Source organism: Crocodylus siamensis, chromosome 7 (genome assembly GCF_052110815.1).
Source record: "Crocodylus siamensis isolate JL-2025a chromosome 7, ASM5211081v1, whole genome shotgun sequence".
NCBI lineage: Eukaryota > Metazoa > Chordata > Crocodylia > Crocodylidae > Crocodylus > Crocodylus siamensis.
Genome location: NC_143401.1, coordinates 71,764,665 through 71,778,623, shown reverse-complemented (window position 1 = coordinate 71,778,623; position 13,959 = coordinate 71,764,665). Strand labels below are relative to the sequence as shown.

At 44.8% G+C, this 13,959-nt stretch overlaps 1 protein-coding gene across 4 annotated transcripts in view; it reads left to right on the top strand.

Moving 5' to 3' along the window:
• Positions 1 to 13,959, top strand: part of INPP5A (inositol polyphosphate-5-phosphatase A) — a 624,592-nt gene that overhangs the window by 313,176 nt on the left and 297,457 nt on the right. The gene's annotated exons all lie outside the window — the stretch shown is intronic.

The window sequence follows — 13,959 nt, the reverse complement described above, 5'->3', positions numbered from 1 at the left end:
CCTTCGTCAGGGTCTGGGAACAGTGTAGATGGTACAAGGTAGTAAGAAGTCCCCATAGGTAGGAAACAAAGTACACCTCTAATAATCCTGTCACTTAGGCTCAACACAGATCTCTGCCAGTATCTAACCATACTGGTGACCTGTGTGCTAGTATGATGACTTTTTTTTTTAAACAGATAGGAAATTATTCAAAGCAACAACATATACAGGCTTTAGATAAAGCACCCCCACCACCGTTTTGAAGCACGGAGATGCTGATGCACAAGATGCTCCGGGAGCTTTAATTAAAGTGCCTTCAACCCCCACCTCTGGAGCACTTGTAAAAACATGCCAAGATATAGAATGGACAGTTCCTTCTCCATGAACTGAGCTAATATTTTGTTTTCTCATTCTTTAAGGTGTGGCCTCATGAGTTACTGCACACTATACAAGCTCTGTTCTGAAGAAAGAAATATTAATTTCTTCATGGGTTCTTAGGTGGTACTATGATATAATGCTATATGTCAGTAACATAAATGAATTAGGCAATAGGTGATGCAGGGTGACACTGGGAAAAACTGGATGCATGTGCGTGTATGTGTTCACACAGATTTCATAGACATTAGGGCTGGAATGGACCTTGTGGCATCATTGGGTCCAGCCCCCTGCCCAAAGAACAGGAAGTCAGCTGGGGTCATCAAAACACTTCTTGAACATGTCAGAGTAGGTGCTTGCACCACTTCTGGGAGGAGTCTATTCCATTTTCTGGAGACTTGGACAGTAGAGAAGTTTTTCCTTATGTCCAGTCTAAAACAGTTTTCCAGCAGTTTGTGACCATTGGACCTTATCTTCCCTTGGGGTGCCCTGGTGAACAGATGTTCTCCCAGATCCTTATGCACACCCTATATATATGTATGTGGATTAGGCCTGTGCAAAGCGGCTAGTATTTGCTTCAGATTCGGATTTGGCCAATTCAGAATCACTGAGTCGAATCACTGTCCCAAATCGACTCGGCCGAGTCTGATTCAGAGATTTGGCTGCTGCTGAATCTCCAAATCGCCCACACCAGGCCCATCCCCCACCCACTCTCCCAGCCTGGCAGTGGCTGCGCCTCCCACCCCAGCTCCTGGCTCTTTGTAAAAAGAAAAAAAAAAAAAAAATTATGCCCTGGATCACCAGGTACTGCAAGGTGCGGGGGGGGGGGGGGGGGGGGGCAGATCCTCACTGCCCCCACTTCCTCCCCACACTGTGGGGGGGGGGCTGTGCACAAGCCCTCAGACCTCCCCACACTGTCCCAGCCCCCCCTATAGCTGCCCTACCCATCCTAGCTCCAGGCCTTTAAGGGAAAAAAAAACCTGAGGAAAAACCCCTCACTCACCATTTCTGCTGGTGGGGGAGGGGAACGGTTCCCTGCTGCCCCCCCCCTACTGCCCTGCACTGCATGGGGGGGGCTGTGCTACAAGCCAGAGTTGGGGCAAGCAGGGCAGCCGTTGGGGGGGGGGGAGGGGGGCTCGTGCAGAGCTTCCCATGCAGCATGGGGCAGTGGCGGGCAGCAGGGCAGTACCCAGGGCAGTACTCCACCTGGCAGTACCCAGTGAGTCGGGGTCTTTTTTGTTTTTTGTTTTTTTTTAAGTGCAAGAAGCCAGGCAGGTGGGGCAGCCATGGGGGGCATGAGCTAGGGGAGCAAATGGGGGTTAGGGGGGCTGGGGGAGCTGGCAGGCAATGGGGCCTGGCAGGGGTCTCCCTGTGGTCCCTTCCCTACCCCCACCCCTGCTTGCCAGCTCCAAGTCCAGCTGCAGCTCCCTGCTGCAGCGGGCAGGGACGGTCCGCATTATCAAGCGTTGAATTGATTTTAATTGGTCCCCTGATTCAATTTATATTTGGAGATTCAGCCACTGAATCGGGCCAGATATCGTCCGAATCAAATTGCCACCTGAAGCTTTGCACAGCCCTAATGTGCATGTGTGTGTATGTATGTATGTATACATGAATATAATATATATATGTATGGGTGTATACATACGTTTATGCACGCACACACATATTGCATGATGGTATGCCAGTTTTTCTCACAAAGAAAACAGGATAGGCCCACCCTGGAAATAAATCTAGGTTGTGCAGGAGAGGAATCAATAGCAGTTGGATGCCTATTTGTTGATGAAGTTAACAGAGAATAAGACAAGTGAGATAGGGATTACAGAAAGAAAAAGGCTGAAGTGACATTATTCAGGCAACATCATTTTGACATTTCATAACTTTGGAGTCCTTGACATTACAACCTTAATAATTCTCCTTTAAAGTAGCTTGAGAAAAATTTTACTACTTAACCTTGCCTATTAATTAGTGAAGATTGAGGGTAATATCAAGCATTTATACTTTTTTTTTCTCCCAGAAACAAGTATTTGAAAACATTGGAACAATAATGACCATCTCCTATCCCAAAATTATTTTTCTTTTCTTCACATTACATTTCTTTATGTTTAAAAATAGCTGGAAAATAGAACCCAGAAAGCGGTGACAGTGCCACTTTCTGACTCTTAGCTCGCAAATGTGAAAATACTGCAACTTTTTGGAAGCAGTTGAACCTAAGTATTTTGACTACTTTAAGACCATATGTGATAAATCAGGAATGTTATATAAAGCACATATGATTTATTTTACAAGTTAAAGGATATAGTAGAACTAATGTCTCAATATTTCTAATGTTTTTTAAAAGAATCTCAATGTATTTTGTGAACAGTTGTGCGTGTATTAGTACAATATGATAAACCAAAGATTCATGTTTGTATATTGTATAGCTGTGTGTGTGTCCAATTCCTGATGAGTCTGAGCCATTTGATGCATTAGTGTAAAGAAGCAGGGCAGCAGCTGGGGCAGTAGCTCCAGGAGCCTTCTGGAGAAACGAGGGGAAGAGGGCACACAAATATAGCAGCAGCTGTGCTGCTGGCCCAACAGTTACTGTACTGCCAGCAGTGTAGCCCCTGACACTGCCCCATGCACAGCTGCTGCATGCAGAACCCAGAAGTTCCCAGTCATGGCTCTGGCTTGATTCCTAAACCCCAGGAGAAATCATGAGCAAAACATTCTGCTTATCTTACCAGGAGGGCTTGATCTGGTAGGCCATTTCAGATCATGTTCACTAGATTGGGCCTTGTGCAAAACAGATGGGAAGCAGGTGATGATAGTTGTGTCCATATGCCCAGTAGTTGAGTTGGAAATGATATTGCCTACTTGGCAGTATCAGACTATTTTGTCAAATGGGTATGTTCCTACAGTGAATTTCACTGAAACCCATTTTCCAATGGGAAAATATTTTAATTCAAAAGATCATCTATTTTAGCTAGGTGGAGTATTGAATTCAGTTATATCTTTTGTAAAAACTGGGATTCTGACTTTGACGTCCTTTAGTCATTGTATGTCACTATAGTTCTACTGGTTTCAAGGAAGAAATGTATAATGTTGACTAATATGAGTTTAAAACAAAGTCTTGCTGTCTTTGTGAAAATACCAAACTGATACAAATACAGATGTAGTTTTGAGCATTGTATATTGCTAAATGACCATTAGCCTCTGGCTACTGTGAATTTTAAATCCGTACTTATTCATTATAACAAACAGCGTATGGCAATGAATAATGGAAAACTAATTAAAGGTAATGAGGCAAAGTCAGTTTGCTCTTAGTTGAGGGTTTCTCATTATATCAGAAGATGTAACTTTTAATATTTAAATACCTTTTTGTACCTTAGTTTGGAAGGAATTTCAGTAACTCCTTTCAATAATGTTCAGTCAACATGACTCACACATTTAAAGAAATAACTTATTTTAAACGTTAAAATTTATATTTGCTATTATTTTGGATCCCAAAAGATTTGAATATGACCTGGAAGGATATTTTCCAGGTCTCATTCTAGTATGTAATAAATATCAGATCTTCAGTCTTTTGTACTCAGTGGGTGCATCTACACGAGGCACTTAACTGTGCAGTAGTATAATTTACTGCACAGTAAGTGTGCATGCCTACATGTGCATGCTTTCTACACAGTAAAAACTCCTAATCGAGAGCAAATTTTGTACCTGCAAATGCAGGTATCAGATTCATTTGTGATTAGTTACTGTGCAGTAATGCATATGTAGATGCAGCCCAGGAGCAAATCTGCTCCCAAGTCACCCCTGCCACTAGGAGGGCTGGGAGCCTCTTCTGCCCCAGAGCTGAGCTGCCTCTATGGCAGCTTCTGTCTCAAGCCTTTAAAAGTCTGCAGGCATTTTGAGACCTGGGGCACACAAGCAGGGAGCCTGAGGCAACTGCGGGCCCCTGTGTTCCCCTGGGTAGGCCGCAGGCCAGCTACTCCAGCCTGCCAGCACCTCAGTGCCGTGCAGCTCCCAGGCCTATGCTGTCAAGGCCTGTAGGCTGCTTCTGCCCCCAGGCCCAGCTGCAGTCAACTTCTGCCCACAGCCCACCCCCTGAGCCTTAAAGTGCTGTGGGGCATTGCCTCTGCCATGCAGCTACTGGTCCTGAGCTGTGCCCCTGCACTGGGTGCTGCAAGCAGCTGCCCAGGCCAGGCAGCATAGGGGCAGCTGTGTGGAAGTCCAGAGAGCTGGAATGGGACCCACAATGGCCTCATCATCACCAACTCCCATGCCTGTGCTTGCCACCTGGGGACCCAACTGGTCTGTGGAAGAGAATGGTGACCTCCATGGCACTGTGGGGTGAGGCAGAGGTGCATTGCCAACTGCAGTGCAGGTGCATGGAACCTGTCTGAAATGACTGAGTCAAATCTTGAATTAATTAGTAAGATGAAAATGGTGTTTAATTGCTAGATAAGTAGAGGGCAACTACAATAAAGCAGACAGATATGCCAATGAATAGAGAAAAATGCTTTCTAAGTCTATTCCAACTATGTAGTTGGTCCTAAGATGCATCACCCACAAAAATCCTTGCCTCAATGAATCAAGTGACATTTTTGTAACTTTTTACTCTTAGTTCAACACATTTCTTTTCAGGTATACAGCTTATGTTTTGCTTTGCAAGCTTAAGTTGTAGTTGTTTATTTTATACAACTATCGAAATCGATAAGATCAGTATTGTCATGCCGAAACTGATCTAGAACAGACAATGTGTAAAAATGACACACTATTGTTATAGAGCATAAATTAGGTCTATTATAATGCTGAGATTATTAGAAGATTTTTGTGTTCGATTAAGAATCATCTCCAAGCTATGGAGGAAAACAGCCAATCTGTCAAGCTTACTTAAAAACCAAAGAACTCAATGTATCCCTCTGTTAACAAAATCTCTTACTGTATCCATAAATTAATTGGTACAGCAGGGGTAGGCAATGTTTTTTGGCAGGAGTGCTGAAAAAACCACAATGTCTACCTTGTAAGGTGCTAGAGTGCCAGCACGGCCCAAAAACAAAACTGGGGTGGAGGGGGTACTTGGAAGGATGCATTGCATATTTAATACTATTAATAATCATCAATATTGCTTTAATTTTTTTTTTTTTTTTTTTACAATAGAGAGCTGGTGTCAGGTAGGGAGCAGGGCTGCCCCAGGGCTGTACTACTCAGGCTACAGTGAGGGCCCAGGAGCACCAGAGGTGGGACCCAGCCGGCCTGCACAGCTCCGCAGGGATGGGGTGCTGCCACCCTGCCCACAAAGGGATGCTGCCTGGCTGAAGCAGGACGCTGGGCCCAGAGAGCTCCCTGTTTGGTCTCTGTGTATGCAGGGTACAGTGGGAGTGGGAGCTGCAACCATGGGCTGTTCCCTGGGCTCTGGGAACAGCCGCCACAGCTGGTGCTCAGGGCTGAGCCAGCTGGGAGCCTGCAGCACAGCGGCTTTGTGCAGTGCCTGCCCCAGCCCTGGCCCCTTGAAGGGGATCTGTGGGTGGTCAAGACCAGGACCTGGGCAGGCTGAGGCAGCCATGGTAGCTGTTCCCAGGCTCCAGGGGGCTCTTGCAGCCAGGCCCCTGCACCGGGGATGGCTCTGCCCTGCCTGCACTGTGCCCAGCATGCGGGGAGTCCAATCCTGGAGAGGGAAACCCCCTGAGCCCAATGTCCTGCCCCAACCAGGCAGCATCCCCACATGTGCAGGGTGGCTGCGGCCCATCCCTGAGCTGCACGGGCTGCCCAGGCTCCACCACAGGTGCCGCTGAGCACCCCCACTTGCCCGCCTGCAACAGCTCAAGCCCACAGCCCCAGGGCAGCCCCCACTTCCTGCCCAGCCCCCGCCTTGCTAAGGGCCTGACTGGGCTGGCTTGCCCACGGCGCCTCCCCCCACACCACCCGGACAGTGTCCTGACCGCCCAGCCCCAGCACTCAGCACCTCAGTGGTGCCCCGGGTGGGACAGAGCATCTGTCTGTCTGGGCAGCTCCCTCCAGGGGCCAGCTGGGCTGGAGGATGCAGCCTGGGAGCAAAGGGCGGGGGCAGTAGAGCACAGACAGCTTCCCTACCTGTGTTTTTCTGGCTCCGCCCAGTGCCTGCTGTGGCGCTGGGACTTGTGGCTGCACAGGAGAGCCTGGAGCAGCAACTTTAAAAAAAGCCTCAAACCCCCCCAATTTCTTTGCATGCCTCCCGGCCTGCTGGGAACAATATCTCCACCTGCCACTAATGGCATGTGTGCTGATGGCTGCTGACCCCTGTAGTACAGCCTCATGCTGTTGTCTATCATGGACCCAGAAAATGAGGAGTCTAAAGGCTTGACTCCCTATTCTACCTCTTCCAGATCATTGAAGCTTGAAGGATGGATTGAAGGATGCTTCATAGATTCTGGTTCCCAGTCCAGCCCTGTCTAAAGCATACCCTAACATTTCTTCTTTAAATATAAAATAGGTGTTCAAACTTACTTTTACATAAAAGCTTTTTTAAAGGCAATCAAACTCATGTAAAAAAAATAGCTGGAATTCAATTCTGAATCTGCCTATTACAAAGTTCTTCTTTGGCCTGAAGTTTTACTTTGAATTAGTCACCTTTTCTCTCTTTCTCTGAAAAAACAATGTCTTATTACAGTGGCGCTTCACCTGTTGGCCCTGTAGGCTGGGTGAGTGGCATGGGACTGGTCTCCAGCTGGATTGGGCCCAGCACTGCCTCTGCCCACAATGCATACCTGGTTCAGCTCCTGCACAGTCTTGGCTAGCTCCCACAAATTGGGTTCTGTGCTGCCATGGGCTGATCTAGGATTTTGAAATGCAGATAATGTGGATCATCACATATAACACAACATACATTTTTCTCCAGGTTAAGAAGAACTTTGAAGCTTTACTAATATACTAGGGGCCTAAGGATATATTATTCAGTTAAAGACTGAAGAAAAAACTAAATATAACTCTATTGGAATATGCATTAATTTACTATATCATATATTATGTATCAAAACACAAGAAGCTAGGTAAAAATAACAATAGATTTTGTTTCTTTAGTCATGTGAGGGCTAGAATTAAATATATATCTCTTTCAAACTAATAAAACACAAGCTAGCCTTCTCAATAATCTTGGCAAAGCATTTAGGGCTTCTATGAAAATTATTTCCATGCCTGAGTTGGTGTTCACGTGAGTTAATGTTTTCACACTTGAATTAATGTTTTTAGCTAGAGTTAAAAGCAGTCTGCAAGGCTATGAATTAGGAACTACGTTAAGAGGAGCAGCTAACAGCAGAATTGCAGAAGAAAGGATAGCTTAAATTGTGGAACATCAAGACCTTTAAAAAAGGGAAGAGGGTTGTTAACACTTGGGGAATGAAGAGTTTAGAAGGAATCGGATATTTTATAATGAACTATCAAGTCAAGTGACTCCCTCACTTCTGCCTGAATAGAAATGCTGCTTCCACTGCCAGGAAATTGGTTTTAAACTTTGGGTGGACCAATAATCAAAGGGGACTGTGACTGTCCCACTAAACACCTCCCCACCCCCCCGAATCCACCACATCGTGCTTCCTTACACGGAGTGCAGGGCCATGCTCTCTGGCCCATGGTACTACTCCCCACAGATCCAGAAATTTGGCAGCAGGGGAGCAGTGCCACCATTCCCCTGCTGTTAATTTTTTGGACCCATAGGGAGCCTTGCAGGTAAGATGACATGGTGCAGGGAGTCAGACCTGGCCCTTGGTCTGGGGGTTTGAACACCCCTGTTCTGTGAGGGGGTTTTAAATGCAAGTTTGTTACATAGTTTATTATCTAGTACTAATTTGTAGTGTAAATAAAATGGACTGAAGTCTCTATAAGGCTATTTTGTGTGGAGAGGCTCTTTTTCTTGTAACTACCTGTGATATAGCACTTTTTGTTAATAGTACTTCATAGAGGTCAACATATGAGGAAATAGAGGCCTTGAAAGTAAAGACACTAACCCAGTGCACCTAAGAAGCCAGTGGTAATTATCTTCCCTTGCTGTTGTAATTCTGATACAAATTGAAAAGTTTTGAGATTCTACTGTTGTGATCAAGAGACAATAATATGAAGAATTCATGTAGACTGGTGTTTCAAAACTGCTTGGCTTGTTCTTTGGGTGTTGCTGAGCCCATGGTTTCTGTTCATGTTTATTCTGCTCTTACTGCTGGACCTAGTTTGGAAGATACTGGTTGCATATTGAATTTGCTGATTACCCTCAGCATTTTGATAAACAATGAATGGATCTTGATTTGCTGCTGATGGTTTGGGGTCAAAGTAAACCACAAAATTAATTTTATCATTTGGAAATGACTGTGTTAGTCTGTTGCTGATAAAATCCCCTGTATTGATTAGCTCACTAGTATCCAATAAGCACTTTGTCTTAATGAATTCTCTAAAGAGGTAGATGATGCCACCTGACAGCTTTCCCAGGATGACTGACTTGTTCAGTTGTTGTAGAACTGATTTTAGTGCCGTACCTTCTGTACTGGAGTGCCATTCATTCTATTTAGTTGCCCAGTATTGGTATAATGGAAAGCAGGGAACTGAACATAAGTTGATATTACAATTTGTTTTTCTGTCACAAAAGTTCTCTTATGATTCACCAGACATTATTTTAATACCATTGATTATATTTAATTTGAACAAAAGCCATAAAAGAACCTGTAAGCTGTATTTTAATAGGATGCTTTTCAAATGTAGGGTAAATTTCTATGTGCTGCGTATTTGATGTGGTGCATTAACTTTATTACTTCGCTTAAATAATATTAATGCGACTTTATGCTTCCTATTTAGTTTCTAATTTAGTCTGTGCATAGGGTGACCATATGTTGCCCTATGCATAGACTATCAGGGACAGTCCCAGGTTTCAAAGTCCAGTCCTGATCAGCTGTTGGGAATTTATAATGTGTGTCCTGGAAATTCAGGGGCAATGGGTGTACTTTGGCCAGGAGTTGGAGTGGCATGGAGTGCCTTTGTCAGGCAGGCTGCCCGCCCAGCATGCAGCCCTGCCCCAGCCAACTTGTGCGGGGTAAAGGGACACAGTGTCCTAGAGTACCGGGATTTCCATATGGTCAGCCTGTCTATGTATTAAATATATGGCAAATGAAACAACAACAGTAAATCTATGGATACTTTTTTAGGTAAGATAAATGACATTCAGCTTAGTCCCAGCACTTTAAAAAAAAAAAAATCCCCACACTCACCAGCTGCAAGAATGGCGATTGCCATAGAACAGCTGCTGCGTGGGTGCCAAATGAACCCCACTGCCCTGTGCTATGCAAGGGGGCTCTGCCATGAGCCCTCAGAGGACCCAAATCCCCACTACAAGATCTGGTGAGTGCGGGGTTTTTTGCTTTTTTAACCCATGGGAAGCTGGACTGGGTGGGGGATGGGACCGGGCAGGGCAGCCATGGGGGCTTCTCCTGCAGCTCCTCCAGCTGCCTCTGCCCCTGCGAGGGGAGCCATAGGTGCTCTGCCTTGCTGCCGCTTGCCCAGCTGCTGGTGGGGGATGGGGGAGTGCGATGCATCTGCGATGCATCTGGGCAGCAGCAGGGCATAGCCCCCATTGCCAGCGCTGCTGCACCTGCGTCAGTGCTAGGAGCGGGGATTCTGCCCTGCCACTGCTTGGGATGTTGGGCCATGGGATGTGGGTGCGGCAGTACTGGGAGGAGGGCTGTGCCCTACTACTGTTTGCCCCCTTCCGCCTGGAGTGAGCCGCGCCTGCATCCTGTCCCTCCCCCCCACCCCGGCTAGGCAAGTGGCAGCAGGGCAGAGCCCCCACTCCTAGCACTGCCACAGCTGCATCCCACATCCTCCCAACCCCCCTCCCTGAGTATTGCACCACCCCTGCCCCAGCTGGGCAGCTTGTCCCAGCCCCAATCCCCCCTTCCTTAATGCCCCTTCCCTCCTCCCTCCCCCAACCCCAGCAGACTTACCAGTTGGAGGCAGCTGTCACCTGCTTGTTTAATCTATGGACAAATCTCTGAATCAGCTGAATCTTTTCCAAAGATTTCCATGTTGATTTGGATGCTTTGAATTGATTTGGAGCTTTTATTTGGTCTCCTGATTCGATTCAGATTCTTTTTTAAACTAAATTTGACTATGCTAAATTTAACTTTATGCTACCTTAATTACAGTTTGTAGTGCAATCGCCAGCAAAAGTGCTGGAGAAACAGCAATACATATAATTGCAATCTAGGCACAGGGCATTTATGTTCCTTCTGCATGTGCAAGTAAAGGCATGCTGGGATCTAATGTGTGATCTACTACACAGTTGTGCCTGCTTCCATGCCACATCGCAGGCACAGTTAAGTTTTTTTTTATAAATACTTTGCACGTGTAGCTGGCCTTAAGGTTATTGTGCAGTTAATGAGTTTATTGTTGTTTCTCATGTGCTGTATAATATTATTTCTAAATGCTGTGCTGTGATTTTAAAACATGCCCCAAGTTGCATACTCCCCCTCTGCTAAAGTAGATCTTAATAAGGTGCATACTCCCCCTCTGCTAAAGTGGATCTTAATAAGCTTCTTTCCCCATCAAAAAGTTTGTAGTTCCTTTGCTGGATTTAGTTTTCATTAAAAATCACCCCTATTTTAACCTTCATAATCTGGAAGGAGATGCTCCACTTCATGTAACTAAAAAATGAGGAGTCATTTCTGACTGAGAGCTTACATACAGACTAAAACCTGTTCACATCACTACAGCATCTTCCTTTAACAAGTTATTTTTCCGTGTGCTTTATCATGTATCATGCTTATAATGTTGTGAATTAGAAGCAGTTTCTTTGAAATTGGTGAGGTTTCACTGGGGTTAAGGTACTTCAAAAATTTTTGTGCTTTACCTATAGATCATAACAGTTTGCTTGTTTTTATTTCTTACCTTTTTCTCTGTTACTGGCTCTTTTTTTAAATTGTATTCATAAATCTACACTATAGATTTTTTTTGGTGGTGATCAAAGTATAAAAAAACATTTAAAAGATTAATCCCTTTTCAGTGTAATGTTATGTACTCAACATGATGTGAAAGAACTTGACTAGTTAAAAACAACTCTGTTTAAGATCACTGTAAACTTAAGTGGATCAATTTCAAGGCCCACAGCAGTGATGAGAAGAATTGAGACTGGTCATATTTTATATTTTAATGATAAATTATAGTATGGTGCTTTAAAAATGCTGAGAGCCAAGGCTATTTACAAAAGATTTTTAATCTATTTGTCTTCTTGCCATTTCATTGCTATGTGAAACAATAAATTCAGTTGGGAGGAAACCTTATACATCTTACAGTAATACCTTTCTAGTGCAATGAATCAAGTTTCCCATTCAATTCGGAACTGACCTAGAACATCATTTTTGTTGCTCAAAGGAACAGTTCTACATAGAAGCTTCTAGATTAAGTGAGATGCAATTGAGATCTAGGGCATTAGTCTAAAGCAGTTGAAATCTGTTACTAAACTATCACAACTAATTTCTTTGGCTTCACTGCACCTCAGTTGTGTGAAATCACACATGATTAACAAATTAATATCTGAAATTTGGGAACTTGCAGATTTTACTCTTTGTTCTAGGGAGTTGGCAGATTGTTTGGAGAGCTGTATATGACTCTGTATGTACATGAGAGAGAGAAAGTGGGTCAAGAATTTAAAGGTCGTCTCAGCACCCAAATCCTTTTGAACTCCGGCGACTGTATTAAATTGAATCACCAAGTTTTTTATGAGTAGAGACAAGGCTCCTCTAAAATTCAGTAGTAAAATAATGGATTAAGTCGTGGGTTTTTGTTAGTGAGAAGGCTGACTGGAGAAGAAATACATATGTTTTGCTTGAAAATTATTTTGTTTGTAGATGTGAAAAGTAACCCTATAGCCCCAGATTGGAACTGGCACATGGAAGAGATGGGTTCTGCTGTCCCTGCTGTAATCTCCTCTCTACTCTTACCCTGTGGAGGTTACTTCATGTCCCAGGGCTTGCATTTGACCAGGAGGTGAAGACTGGACAGCTTAGAAGGTTAAGCAGATATGCCAAAAGGACGGTAGAACCAGCACATGGTGTTTGGGGTGCTTTTAAATGTCAGTGGTGATCTACTATTGAGAAAAGTTGGAGATCACTGCCTTACACCCAAGTAACATGGTCTGGGTCCCTTGTTATACTCCTCAAGTACAAGAGGAATATAGTCAGTGTGTTCTGTTCCTACACTCCTACGAGGTACAGTTTACCCAGGTTCCCAGATCTTGGAATTCTCAAGTGGGAGGGCTAGAAACAATCAAGCAGGAGCACAGTAAGGTTATTCTGGATGGTCCTTTCATGGTTGTGCAGTTGCATCAAAAAAAAGTTGTCAGAAATGTTTTAACAAAATATTTTTTGTTGGAAAAGACCAGCACACCAAAATCATATGCAGCTTTTCAGGGGCTGGTATACATTTGGTCAAACTTGCACCTGAATGTCATTCATCCCAAGTGAATGCCCTTGCTTCTGGGCTATAGAGTCGTTCTGGCTCTTCCTGACATTGTGACTATCTAATTGTGTATATATAATATAGAACAGTACCAGGAGGATAGATGACCTATACCAGGGGTTCCCAAAGTTTTTTTTACACCGTGGCCTGGAAGTGGCAACGGCCTTGCGAACTGCAGCCCAGCAGTCACAGCCGACCGCATCTGGAATTTCCAGCTAGAAGATAAGTAAGGATACCTCCATCCTCGGGGGGGAGGGGGGGGCAAACCCTGTGTTGCCACGGGCCCTGCAGAAGAAGCTATGGCCTCTCCACCTGGCTGTGGGGGGCCTGTGGTTTGCTGGTCCACGGCCACTTACAGTCCGGCAGCTTGCTGTGCTGCAGACTGGCAGCTGACCTGCTGTGGCCCGGCACGGCCATGGCCCAGAGATTGAGAACCCCTGACCTATACATAATAGCTGACAGGTGAGTGATTTGGGCACTTACCCAGAATGCTGGAGACCAACACTCAGATTCTTGTTTTCCCTGAACTTTGGTCTCTCATATTCAATATAAGTGCTCCAACCACTAGTCTGCCACCTATTCTATTTACCTTCTTGGTTACTGTTTTTTGTGTGTGAGAGAATTTATAGAGGTCATGGATTTATCCCAATGCAAAACAGGAAAATCTGAATTTTCAGAGAGAGCATACAAAAAATCTTATGTGAAAAATGGTGGCCTGAACAGTTAAAGTTTGGGAAAATTAAGTATAGTTTGAATTTTAAGTATAGTTTTGAAATGAAAACTGTCAGACTTAACTATAGACATTGATATGTGTGCTACCTATAATACTAACATAGTCACAAAGCTAACATAGCAACTATTTTCCCTGTTCAATTGGAAGGGGGTGATCAAGCTCCACTTCGGAGGTGATCCAGGGGAGAGAGGCTGCATGTCTGCAGTCACTCTCCCCTAGCCCTGATATCCCCTTCTCAGCTCTGGTGCCGTATTCAGGATGGGAGGGGCAGGTAGGGACAGGAGGGAGCTCCATCTTTGCCCAGCTAGTGCTGGAGGGTGGGGCAAATGGATTGGAGCTGCTCTGAGCTCCCAGCCCATTCCTGCTCCCAGGCAGAGACAAACAAAAGTTAATGAAGGTGCTGTGCTTTGGAGCACCTT